The sequence below is a fragment of the Lissotriton helveticus genome (assembly GCF_964261635.1).
Source record: "Lissotriton helveticus chromosome 1_1 unlocalized genomic scaffold, aLisHel1.1 SUPER_1_unloc_7, whole genome shotgun sequence".
NCBI classification, from domain to species: Eukaryota; Metazoa; Chordata; class Amphibia; order Caudata; family Salamandridae; genus Lissotriton; species Lissotriton helveticus.
The window spans coordinates 1,287,373-1,299,613 of record NW_027611714.1 but is presented as its reverse complement, the minus strand read 5'-3'; the positions used below and the strand labels follow the sequence as shown (position 1 = coordinate 1,299,613).

Sequence of the window (12,241 nt, the reverse complement as noted above, 5' to 3'; positions counted from 1 at the left end):
GGCTCTGACTTGTGTCTGGGTAACTGGAGGAGCCCAGTCCTGTATGGCCTGGATTTTGCTCTCCAGTGGCTGAACCTGGCCTCCACCTACTAGATGGCCCAGGTATACAACCTTACTCTGCCCTATCTGGCACTTAGTGGCCTTGATAGTTAGGCCTGCCTTCTGCAGGGCCTCCAAAACTCTCTTCAGGTGGATCAGGTGATCCTCCCAGGTGGAGCTAAAGACAGCAATATCATCCAGATAAGCTGCACAAAAGTCATCCAACCCAGTAAGGACTTGGTTCACCAACCTTTGGAAAGTGGCAGGTGCATTCTTCAAACCAAAGGGCATTACCACAAACTGATAATGTCCACTAGGGGTAGAGAATGCTGTCTTGGCTTTTGACTCCTCAGCTAGTCTGATTTGCCAGTAGCCAGCTGTCAGATCGAATGTGCTCAGAAACTTGGCAGAAGCCAATCTGTCAATGAGCTCATCTGCTCTTGGAATGGAGTGAGCATCTGTCCTAGTGACAGCATTGAGACCCCTGTAATCCACGCAAAACCTCATTTCTCTCTTTCCATCTTGGGTATGAGGTTTTGGCACCAGGACTACTGGGCTGGCCCATGGGCTCTCTGATGGCTCAATCACTCCAAGCTCTAACATCTTTTGCACCTCAGCCTTGATGCAATCCCTGACATGGTCAGGTTGCCTGTAGATCTTATTCTTGACAGGCAGACTGTCACCAGTGTCCACTACATGGGTACACCAGTCAGTCTGGCTGGGTGTGAGTGAAAAAAAATGCCTGTGGGCCTCCAAAACTTGTCTGCAGTCCATCTGTTGCTGGTCAGTGAGGCTGCCTGCCAAGGCTACTCCATCAACTGAACCATCATCAGGGTTCTGAGAAAGCAGGTCTGGGAGAGGGTCACTCTCTTCCTCCTGTTCCCCATCTGTGGCCATGAGCAAGCTCATGTCCTCCCTGTCCACAAATGCTTTCAAGCGATTCACATGGATTACCCTGTGAGGGCTCCTGGGTGTTCCAAAGTCCACCAAGTAGGTGACTTCTCCCTTCTTTGCAATAATAGGATAGGGTCCACTCCATTTGTCTTGGAGTGCTGCTGGAGCCACTGGCTCCAGTACCCATACCTTCTGTCCTGGTTGGAACTCTACCAGCACAGCCTTTTGGTCATGCCAAGCTTTCTGTAATTCTTGGCTGGCCTCCAGGTTTTTAGATGCTCTTTCCATGTACTCAGCCATCCTGGAGCGGAGACCAAGTACATAGTCCACTATGTCTAGTTTGTGTTGTTTGAGAGGTAACTCCCATCCTTCTTTCACCAAACACAATGGACCTCTCACAGGGTGGCCAAACAAAAGTTCAAAAGGGCTGTAGCCAACCCCCTTCTGTGGGACCTCTCTGTTAGCAAAGAGCAGGCAGGGTAAAAGAATGTCCCATTTCCGCCTGAGCTTCTCTGGTAATCCTTTTATCATGCCTTTAAGGGTCTTGTTAAATCTCTCCACAAGCCCATTGCACTGTGGATGATATGGGGTGGTAAACTTATAGTTTACTCCACATTCCTTCCACATTGCTTTCAGATAGCTAGACATAAAATTCGTGCCTCTATCTGATAGTACCTCCTTAGGAAAGCCCACTCTTGAGAAAACTGCAATGAGGGCCTTTGCCACCACAGGTGCTGTGGTGGTCCTTAGGGGAATAGCCTCTGGATACCTGGTGGCATGATCCACTACCACCAGTATGAATCTGTTCCCAGATGCTGTTTGGGGGTCCATTGGACCCACAATATCAATTCCAACTGTCTCAAAGGGGACCCCCACCACAGGTAGTGGTATTAGGGGGGCCTTTGTTGTGCCACCTGACTTACCACTGGCTTGGCAAGTGACACAGGAGCGACAAAACTCCTTGACATTCTCTGACATGTGAGGCCAGTGAAAGTGTGAGACAAGCCTGTCCCACGTCTTGTTCTGGCCTAAGTGTCCTGCAAGGGGAATATCATGGGCCAAGGTAAGAAGGAACCCCCTAAACTGCAGAGGTATAACCAACCTCTTGGTCATGCCAGGCTTGGGGTCTCTAGCCTCTGAGTAAAGGAGTCCATCATCCCAATACACAGTATGGGTACCTTGGGCATCCCCAGCAGCCTCAGCAGCAGCCTGCTGTCTGAGGGGTTCAAGGGAAGGGCAATCTAATTGAGCCTGCCTCAGGTCTGCCCTTGAGGGTCCCCCTGTCCCCAGAAACTCAACCTGGTCAGGTTCGAGCTCCTCAGAGACAGTCTCCTCTTGGACTGCAGAATCAGTTTCCTCTGAAACTTGATCCTCAACCTGGGGCAAGGTGGAAGGCTCAGCCTTTCCTCTCTTGCTCCTTCTCTTGGGTTGTGGATGGTCTATTGTTCCAAGATCCACCACTGGTTCAGGAAGGCACTTCTTAGCCTGAGCCCTTGTCATGGCAAGGACATGCTCTGAAATCCCTAGCATTTCTGCATGAGTCCTGTACTCCACTTCTGACCATGCTGAGCTTTCAAGGTCATTGCCTAACAGACAGTCTACTGGTAGGTCTGCACTCACCACAACTTTCTTTAGGCCATCAACTCCTCCCCAGGAGAAGTTCACAACTGCCACACTATGGGAAGTAGTGGAGTTGCTTGCATTGGTTACTAGGTAGCTCTCTCCTAGTACAATCTGTCCAGGGTCCACAAAGTCAGGTGTCACCATTGTGACACTGGCACATGTGTCCCTGTAGGCTTGAGCCAGTTTCTCATTAATTAAGGGAGTCTGCCTGTATTTGCCCAGGTTACTGGGGCTCACTGCAGTGGGCAACTCAATGTCCACATCATACAGGAGAACTGCCTGTGTAGGGATTCTGACTAGGCCAGATCCTACTTCAATACCCAGGGTCAACCCAGCTACACCCTTGGACTGTGTTCCACCACTGCTTACTGTACTTGGGGTTGCAGTTGCTTTAGGAGCTGTAGTGGTGGGAACTGGATTTGCCTTGGTGCACTCACTGCCCCAGTGTGAAACTGATTTGCAGGTATTACACCAAGGTGTCTTTGGACCTTTGTTCTTCTTCTTCTTGTTTCCATTTTGGGAACCACCCTCCTTACTATTAGTTTGGGGGCCTGAAGACTTCTGGTCTTTTTCTTTATCTTTCTGATTCTGATTACCACCCTTCTGGTCTGTTTTCTTCTGGTCACCACCTTGGTTCTGGGGTTTCTGCTTAATCCTTGTTCTGACCCATTTGTCTGCCTTCTTTCCCAATTCTTGGGGAGAGGTCAGATCAGAGTCAATAAGGTATTGATGCAACAGCTGGTTTGTGCAGTTATTAAGGATCTGTTCTCTCATCATAAGATTGTACAATCCTGTATAGTCTGAAACTTTACTTCCCTGCAACCAACCCTCCAAAGCCTTAGTGGCACACTCAACAAAATCAGTCCAGTCTTGAGTCTGTGCTTTTTGGGTGTCTCTGAACAACAACCTGTATTGCTCAGTGGTTAGGCCAAACCCATCAATAAGAGCACTCTTCAAAACAGAGTAGTTTTTGGCATCCTCAGGTCTAACTGTGAGGAGCCTGTCCCTCCCTTTCTCAGAAAAGGAGTACCACAAAATTGCAGCCCACTGTTCCTCAGGAACCTGCTGTACCATGCAGGCTCTCTCAAGAGCAGTCATCCATTTGTGGATGTCATCCCCTTCTTTGAAGGGGGCCACAATTTTAGTCAGGTTTCTATTGTCATAGCCCCTGTCTTTTTCTCTTGGAAAATTGCTGCCACCAGTGACATCTAAGCCACTTAATTTCTGCTCTCTTGCCAAGGCAAGTCTAGCTTGAGCCAAGGCTACCTCCTCCCTCTCTATCTGGAGTTTGACAGCCCTCATTCTGGCCCTATGCTCTAGCTTTTGAGAAGCACTCATGCCTCTCTGTGATTCTCTGGAGACACTAGAAACATGAGAGTCCCCTGAGGGAGATCTCACTCTTCTGTTGCCTGGGAGAATAACATGGTGGGATCTGGGGAGGTGCTGGCCCTCTCCATTCCCCAGTAGGTCCAAGTTGGCCTGGCTAAGCCTGGCAACTGGAACCTGGCTACCCCTCTGATCCTGATCTTCTAAGTCCTCAACTTCTGAGTCCTCCTCCTCCTCTTCTTCATCATCATCCTCCTCCTGAGGGGGGTCAGTTACAGGGGGGTTCCCTCCATTTCCTGTTTCTAGGGAAGCTTGCTTCGCCTTTTCTAAGTCATCCTGTTCTAGGATTTCTACCAGGATTAGGCAGGTGGGGCTTCTGCCCCTTTTTAACCCTCTTGCTTTGCACAAGGCAATCAAGTCTCTACGGGTTAATTTGTCATATCCAAAAGTTGCCTGGGTAAGGTCAACTGTCACAGGAGTAGACCCTGAGGCTTTTCCTGTGTCAGACATGGTTACTAGTGAGGTGTAAGTGGTGCACTTACCTACACTAAGTGTTTTCCTACTGTACCTTGCTAGTGAGTTGTAGTCAGGGTGTGCTAATCCCTTTAATCTACAACTACTAAGTTCAGTAGAACTTAATATGCTAAGCTTTTGATTTATATGTACCTAGAGGTACTTGATGTGATCTTTCAATTTGATACAAAGATTGCAATGGTAAAACAACAGCAAGCTCAAATCCGCACCGCTGCTCACCAATGTGAGAAGTTGGCCTGATAGGTGATGTTTCCAATTCTGGAACCACCTGTTATCAGACCAAACAATCCCTTATGGTGTCTGGTTGTAAGTCAACCTTATTATACAAGCTATCCTAGGGGTAGCATGGACTAAGCAGCCTAAAGGCTTAACTTAAGAGGTCGTGTTAAGCGAGCTGTTTTACCACATACAATCCTGTAGTACCAAATGAAAGGACACCACACAAGTATATATTATAAAAATATATGTATTTATTACTAAAAACAATCCCCAGTATTCTTTATGAATAAAGGGGCACAAGCGTTAAATCAAAAGCACTGTTTAAACATACAAAGTTGCACAATTATGGATGAGGGCAGGGGGCCACTCAAACCATATACTAAACAAGTGGTATAAGAGATGCCACTCGAGCAGTGGTTAGGCCTAGGGCCTAGGGAATCGCTGGGAGCAGTCAGGACAAGCAATGCTGAAGTCGGGAATGGCCCTCGGGATTCGGGAGATGTGCGGAAAGCGCACGCACGCACCAATGTTAACCAATGGTGCGTAAAAGTTGTAAAGTTAAAGTTTAAGGACACTTCCGCTGAACCTAGAGGAACAAAACTTAACACACAGACCCTAGAGGTGTGCACCAGTGTGGGAACACCGGCGGAGCAAAGTTACCTCACCCACAGGAAGTGGGTGCACAGGGTCGAAGATGCGTCGGGTTTTGACACGCAGGCTCTTGGTGCTTGAAGCTGAAAGGGCTGCAGGCGGGTTAAAGATGAAGTGTCCGGTGGAGTCCAAGGGTGGACTCAAGTCGAAGGGTACCTGAAAGCAGAGGGGACAGAGTCTGGGTCACTCAGCAGTGACCAGGGTGGAACCAGGACGGAACCAGGCAATGTCGGGCGCAATCAGGTGGTCGTCGAGGAGCTTCTCTCTGCTGTCACGTGGGCTCTGGGGCATCTGTGACGTCCAGGAGCAGGTCACGATCTGTCCCACGCAGGCTCTCACCGTCGGTGCAGTCGGCTTCAAGTTTGGAGCAAACAAGCCTTGGCAAGAGCAATCCACGCGGGATCGGAAGATTGCTTCTCACTCGGACCAGGAAGGTCAGAGTCGGGGCTCCTTTTCAGGGGAGCTGGTGTGGATCTGGAGCAACCAGATTCACGAGTCTTCTTAGTCGTTTCGTCGGCACAGGGACCACTAGCCAGCTGGCAAGTGACCGGGCCAACGCGTTGAGCCAAATAGAGCAGAAGGGCCCCACGCAGCACTCGTCGAGTGTCGAGGGCTGAACTTTGGCTCAGGAGTAGCTCAGGGTGGGGGCTTCTCAAACCCCGGTGCACAGCTTCGAGGATCACTCGTGGGCTGCACGGTCAGCGTCTCGTGGTCAATTCAAGATGGCGTGCCCCACGCTTCCGGTCGCCTCCACGGGTCTCAGCTTTGCAGGGACTGTGGATCGGGCTGTTAGAAGGCAGGCAGGCTTGATCTCGTCGATCTCAGTTGCTCGAGTTCCGGCGGGAACTGCAACTAAGTAGACGTCGAGGGCTGGATGGTGCCTGCTGCTGCAGGGTGGTCACTCCTTGACCACAAGGGAGATTCTTCGGGCTTCCACGTTGAGATGGAGGGCGAAGGGTCCAGAATTTCGTTTCAAATGTTTCTTCCAGGAAATCTGATGTGCATTGGCACTGCTCCCACTCTTATTCGAATCTGGGGGGCGTGATTACCTGCTAGGTCCTCCCCTATGGGTGGGACCCAGGAAGTGGGTGGATACACCCCCTTCCTTTGATCCAGGCCGCCCTGGCACGAGGGCTGGAGTGCCCCAGAACCGGTTTGGCCGGATTATGCAAGGGGCAGCCTTGTGCGCCCCAAGCAGTGTCTGATTTCTTTCAAACCTCCCTGCTACAATCCACTATCTCCTGTCTGGAGGGCGGTGACACCCTCCTGTGACAGGAAACCCTTTGTCCAGGGCCCATTTGGTTGAGTTTCGGTCAACTGCAGGGGTCCAGACATTTGTCTGTGGCAGAGGCATCCATTTTGTGGATCTAAGGTCTTTGGAGAAATTAACCGCATTTAAGTAAAGCAACATGTCTTACCCCTCTAGAGGGGTGGAATGCCATCCCCGTCGCCAGAACTGGCGAGGGGATGGTATTCCAAATCGTATGACACCTTACACGACATGTTTTGATAAAGCCAAACCAAAGTTGCTATTTAACCGCGAGGATTATAAGGCACTTAAGAGTATATGGTATGGCATTATCCTGAAACAGCTTAGGGAGTTGTTCCCGACAGCTGCAGACAGGCTCAGCTCATGCTAGAGCTCCATCTCACATAAAACCACGCACTCTGCCTCCAGGATTGATGAGGCCTTCCATAGGAGTGACTCACAGGTTTACATGTGTCCAGATATAGGTTTAGATATAGGTATACTATATCTAAGCAAGGGGTGTTTACACCACCTTACCCCAGCTGAGTGATCAGCCAGTTGTGTCAATTTAAGAACCAGCCAGGGGTGGCAAAAGATATGCTGCAGCCCCTGGTAGGCCTTGGTGGCCCCTATGCCCTGGGCACCTATAGTGCATTATACAGGGGCTGACAAGGAGTCCATTTCCAATTGGTATGTGCCTATAGCACATGTGTCAGTAATTTAGTGAGAGAACAGCAGGCTGGGGGTCTGATCAGCAGGCCCACAGCCTCAGTAGTCGAAAACCAGTGAAGCAAAAAGCAAAAATTTGGGGTGACCATAGGATAGCAGACCCTACTCTCCTACAGGTGTCATCTGGCTATTCACTACCTGTCAACTCCCAGCCCTGTCACTCACACACACCAGACAGTCAGATCCACATCCAAGCAGAGGCGGGCTGAAATGGTTAGGCAAGCAAATGCTAACTTTCTAAAAGTAGCATTTGCAAACACAGGATATTAAAATAAACTTTACTAAAAGAAGTATTTTATTATTCTGAGTTCAGGCATACTAAACATTAATTTCTACCATGTTCCCATAGCCTGCTGGGATTATAGAGTGTAATAATTCCAGCAGCCCATCTGGCCTAGAAGGGAACTGGTAGCCTTACAATAGTGAAAAACAAATTTGGCAGTAATTCACTATTAGAACATGCCACACACATCAGGGCATGTTCTACCTTACACTTACAATGCACCCTGCCCTCAGGCCTACCATAGGGGTGACTAATATGAAGTTAAGGGAAGGTTTAGGGGCTGGCAAGTGTGTGCACTTGCCCAGCCAGGGTGACAGTACCAGACTGCACGCAGGTTCTGCAATGGCAGACCCTAGACACATTTTTAGGCTGCTTCTGTGGGTGGCGCAACCAGCGCTGCAGGCCCACTAGCAGTATTGGCATTCACAAGCCCTGATACTCCTGGTGCACTTTACTAGGGACTAACAGTAAATCCAATGAACCAATCATGGACATCAATCACATGTACACTTTACAGTAGGGAGCACTTGCACTGCGGCACGGGTTGGCCGTGGCGCAGTGCCCTGAGTAGCAGACACCAGCAAAACATTTGAGGCACAACAGCAAAAAGTGGAAGGGAAACTCACGCCAAGGTGCCAGGTCTAACAGGCGTGGTTCGGACACCCCCGGCCATCCTCCGCACATGCTCACTCCGGGGGCCGTCCGACGCACGCAACGGGTTAAAGTTGGCCATAAGGCCAGAGTTGCCACACCTGAAGCACTTCCCCTGAAAATTCTTTGTGTTAAAGGGCTTTGTAGTGGTGCTCAATTTGGGTTTAACAAATCTATCCACTAGCACTTTGACATTAATGTTCTCCTTTTTATCACCTGAACTGTCTTTGCGTATAATATCAACACACGCTTTTGAATGCTCATGACTTTTGGCTATGGTCTAAACTAAACACAATGATGCCTATGGTATTATTTTTACAAACTTCCTAATTTAGGACCGATACCAAAAATTATCAATCCTCTGTTTTTTTAATTACTTATTGACTAAATCTCTATTTTCACTTTATTTTTATTCATCTAGTAGCTATCAGAACTCTTCAATGAATCAACAAAACAAAAAAAGGTGGTTTGCATAACTTTTTTTAGTAAACCAAGTCTTTTTTATAAGGACAAATTATTTTTCTCTCACTTATTCCACTTTTTTCATTTTATACATATATATACACATTTATATACATTTGGCATGTATCTTTTCACAATATTTACAATGTGCAGACAAACATAAGCATGAACAAAATAACAAAACTTTCTCCAGAACCCTTTTTATGGTTCAAATGCCCAACAATTTGAACGAGGAAATCATGGTATTTTGTTATATGACCCTAATTCCTTCATCTGGATCACCACATTCAATAATGGAGCCTAGGCAGCTGAAAATAGTTTATGCTTCTTTTTTCAAAGCTCTCGTCAAGTTTTTCGAATTCTATTTCAACGTTTTTTTAGGTCTCAGATTACAATAACAGTCGACTCGTTTCAGCCTATAAACTATTTAGGCCTCTTCAGGACTTTGGGCAAGGATTACACATTTACCTGCATATGAATGCAGCCAGGATCGGTGTGCATAAGTGGCAAAGCGGCAACGCAACAACCCAATAATTGGCGCTTTCAATACCGGGAAGACGGCACGTAATCCTGTATTTCTTGAAATCACTGCGTGTGGCTTAGAATCGTCCCGGAAAGGTCCAATCCATTCTCCCAACTGTAACAACCTACACGCAATAACCGGGGCAGCACTGCATATAATTCAACACGAACGGGAAGGATCCAGTAGTTAAAAAGGATTCCCTCTCTGCCAGCAAACTCCGTACAGCACTTCTTGAAGCGATGGCATGTCTTTTTGCCACAGGGCGTTTCTCGTTTTGTATATGGCGCATCCTAACATAAACTGATCTCTTAAGCGATCCTCTAAAGCTGCACTAACATTGCACGTGGAAGCCAATTTGCGCAAGGTAGTTATGTATTGTTCCACCGACTCATCCTACCTTTGCATTCTTCTCCCGAAGTGATATCGTTCAAGGACAGTACTCACTTTGGGGAGGTAGTGCAAGTCTATCTTTTTGATGCAGATCTCGTATTCATTAGGAGTGTCAGAGTCACTATTCAATGTTCAAAGAATTCTTGTCCCTCAGAGCCCAAACAATGCATTAACCATGAGGCTTTCCTCTCTGCACTTAAGGAAGTGCCACAGACATGAGCATAATATGTGAAAACCTTCTTACACATGAGAGAAGGAACTCCTGGAGATGTCAAGCGCTGGGATGCCTAATAGGTAACCAGGCGCTATACAAAACTCAGAATAATAATATAATAATAATAACAAGAAGGGAGGGGCAGTGACATTTTGCGTTATGTATGTACTATGTTTTGACCTAGTTACTACTTAAGGGTGATCTTGAGTGATCTGCTTACAGTGCGCAATATCCACAAACCTTATAAGCTGTGCGCATCAGCGAAACTGCGTGAATTTTCAGCAATAAAAATTTAGGCCAATGCGCACAATCCCAGAAATTTTATTTGTTTTGCGCATCAGCGGAACCATCAGCCTGATTACTGATGGCACATATTTATACAGGGAGAATTCACTTTAGTCTGGTGCTCAATTACATGTGTAGACGTGAGTCTGGTGGTGCCTGATAACTGAAAGGCACATATTTGTTTACATACAATTTCATATATGTCTGATTTATTATTCCTATTACAGCTCCTTCTACTTTGAGAAGGCCTGTCCTAGACCAGTGTGTGGACAAAACCCATGCCGACAAATCAAGGACAAAGGGATTGGGACATGGTCTAGGCACACTAACAACAAATCCTACATCAAACCTCACGTTTAACTGATGGAGAGCTATGAGCGACCTGAATCGCAATACTGAGAAAAAGTAACCAGGAGAATTGCTGCAAATTAAAGTACATTTTAAAAAAACTAATAATGAACTACATAACCACAGATGTGTGACCTGGAAGCCGATTGTTTCTTAATATAGCCCTTGTGTGTGATAACCTTGCAGTGCTCACATTATCATCCGCGCTAGAAGAGATGGGAGCCTGGGGTGTCTGGTTACAGAAGCTCATTTACATACAAAGGGGGTGACAGCCTGTTCACTTCACACAGCACAACTTGTTTACGTAAAATGCTTGTACACAGAACAAGGTAAAGTCTTGTGTCTATTTTTTTCATTTTATTTAATATATCCCGCACCTCTCTCTCTTCTTCTCTTCCTCGCATTTCAATTCATCGTAAATTACACAAATATACTATTGCTTTATCAGCACGGCACAAGTAGGGGGTGGACACAGTTTGATGGGGTCCAGTTCCACCTAGCTACTTAGCCTGCGAATGGGAATTGTTACTTTGTTTCTTGCATCTACAGACACAGGCCTCAGAGTGTTTGTAACTATCCGCCCCAATAGCAGTGTCACCTTTATTTATTTGTATGAGTGGCACAAGAGAGGAACAAAGAACTAGACAAAATTAGCCCTTCTATTGCCTAATACACTGTAAATGTGAAACACTTTGGGGCTTGGGGGCTGGATAAAGAACGTCAGGAAACAAACGCAAATTAAAAGTACATTGTATTTATTCGCTGAAAATTGTTTAAAAATGTAATTTCCAAGTTCCGCATAGCACTTTAAAAATATTTCGCCTTTCAGTCCTTTCCGAGTTTAGTTAAAAACTGATAGTGGGAAAATCACATGATGTATAAAAACTGAGAACAAAAACGTATTTTTACATTATTTAATGTTTCTTGTTTTTTGTTTTTAAAACAGGCCGTCGACATTTCACATGAACATTATTATAAGGGCCCGACATCACTTCTTGTGACGTCACTACATGTAACGTCATTGTGATTTGCATTTGATAATGGGCTCTTTCACTATTTTCCTTATTTGTGCCCTGTTTATTCCATGACATCAGTCTATAGCAGTGGTTCCCAAACTTTTTCAACCCATGGCTCCCTTGGCTTATTGATCGTTGCCCGCGACTCCCTATTATTATGTGACATTTTTTAGTGACCGGGCAGAGGCCCTTCAGGAGCGCTGAAGAGTTTCTAAGGCGTGTCTAGACCATCACAGTGATCTAGACACTGCCTTATTAAAACTGGCTTTATAAAATTAAATAGTTAAATATAGCATAGCTGCTAAGTTTTCTGTAAATGTAGGAGACATTTCGATGTTTTTAGGGTACTCCTTAAGTGTGACACTACAAATGTGCCACACTTTATAGTGAGTAGAATGAAGCAGTTATGATAACCTACTAAAGCTTTTTACACATTCATTGCACTTGAATAGTTTTTCCCCTGTGTGTATTCGCTGATGTGTTTGTAGGTTTGACAGGTGACTAAAACACTTTGCACATTCACTGCACTTGAATGGTTTTTCCCCCGTGTGTGTTCGGATATATTTTTAAGGTTTGATAACTGACTAAAGCACTTTGCACATTCATTGCACTTGTATAGTTTTTCCCCTGAGTGTGTTCGCTGATGCGTTTGTAGGTTTGACAGGTGACTAAAGCTTTTTCCACATTAACTGCACTTGAATAGTTTTTCCCCTATGTGTGTTCGCTGGTGTCTTCGTAGGTATAATAACCTACTAAAGCTTTTTACACATTCACTGCACTTGAATCGTTTTTCCCGTGTGTATTC

The 12,241-nt window shown here is 46.3% G+C and overlaps 1 protein-coding gene and 1 pseudogene across 1 annotated transcript in view; both read right to left on the bottom strand.

The window, feature by feature from the left end:
* LOC144806426 (uncharacterized) overlaps positions 1-12,241 on the bottom strand; it is a 557,808-nt gene that overhangs the window by 317,156 nt on the left and 228,411 nt on the right. The window lies entirely within an intron of this gene.
* Positions 1-12,241, bottom strand: part of LOC144806412 (uncharacterized) — a 96,351-nt pseudogene that overhangs the window by 81,404 nt on the left and 2,706 nt on the right.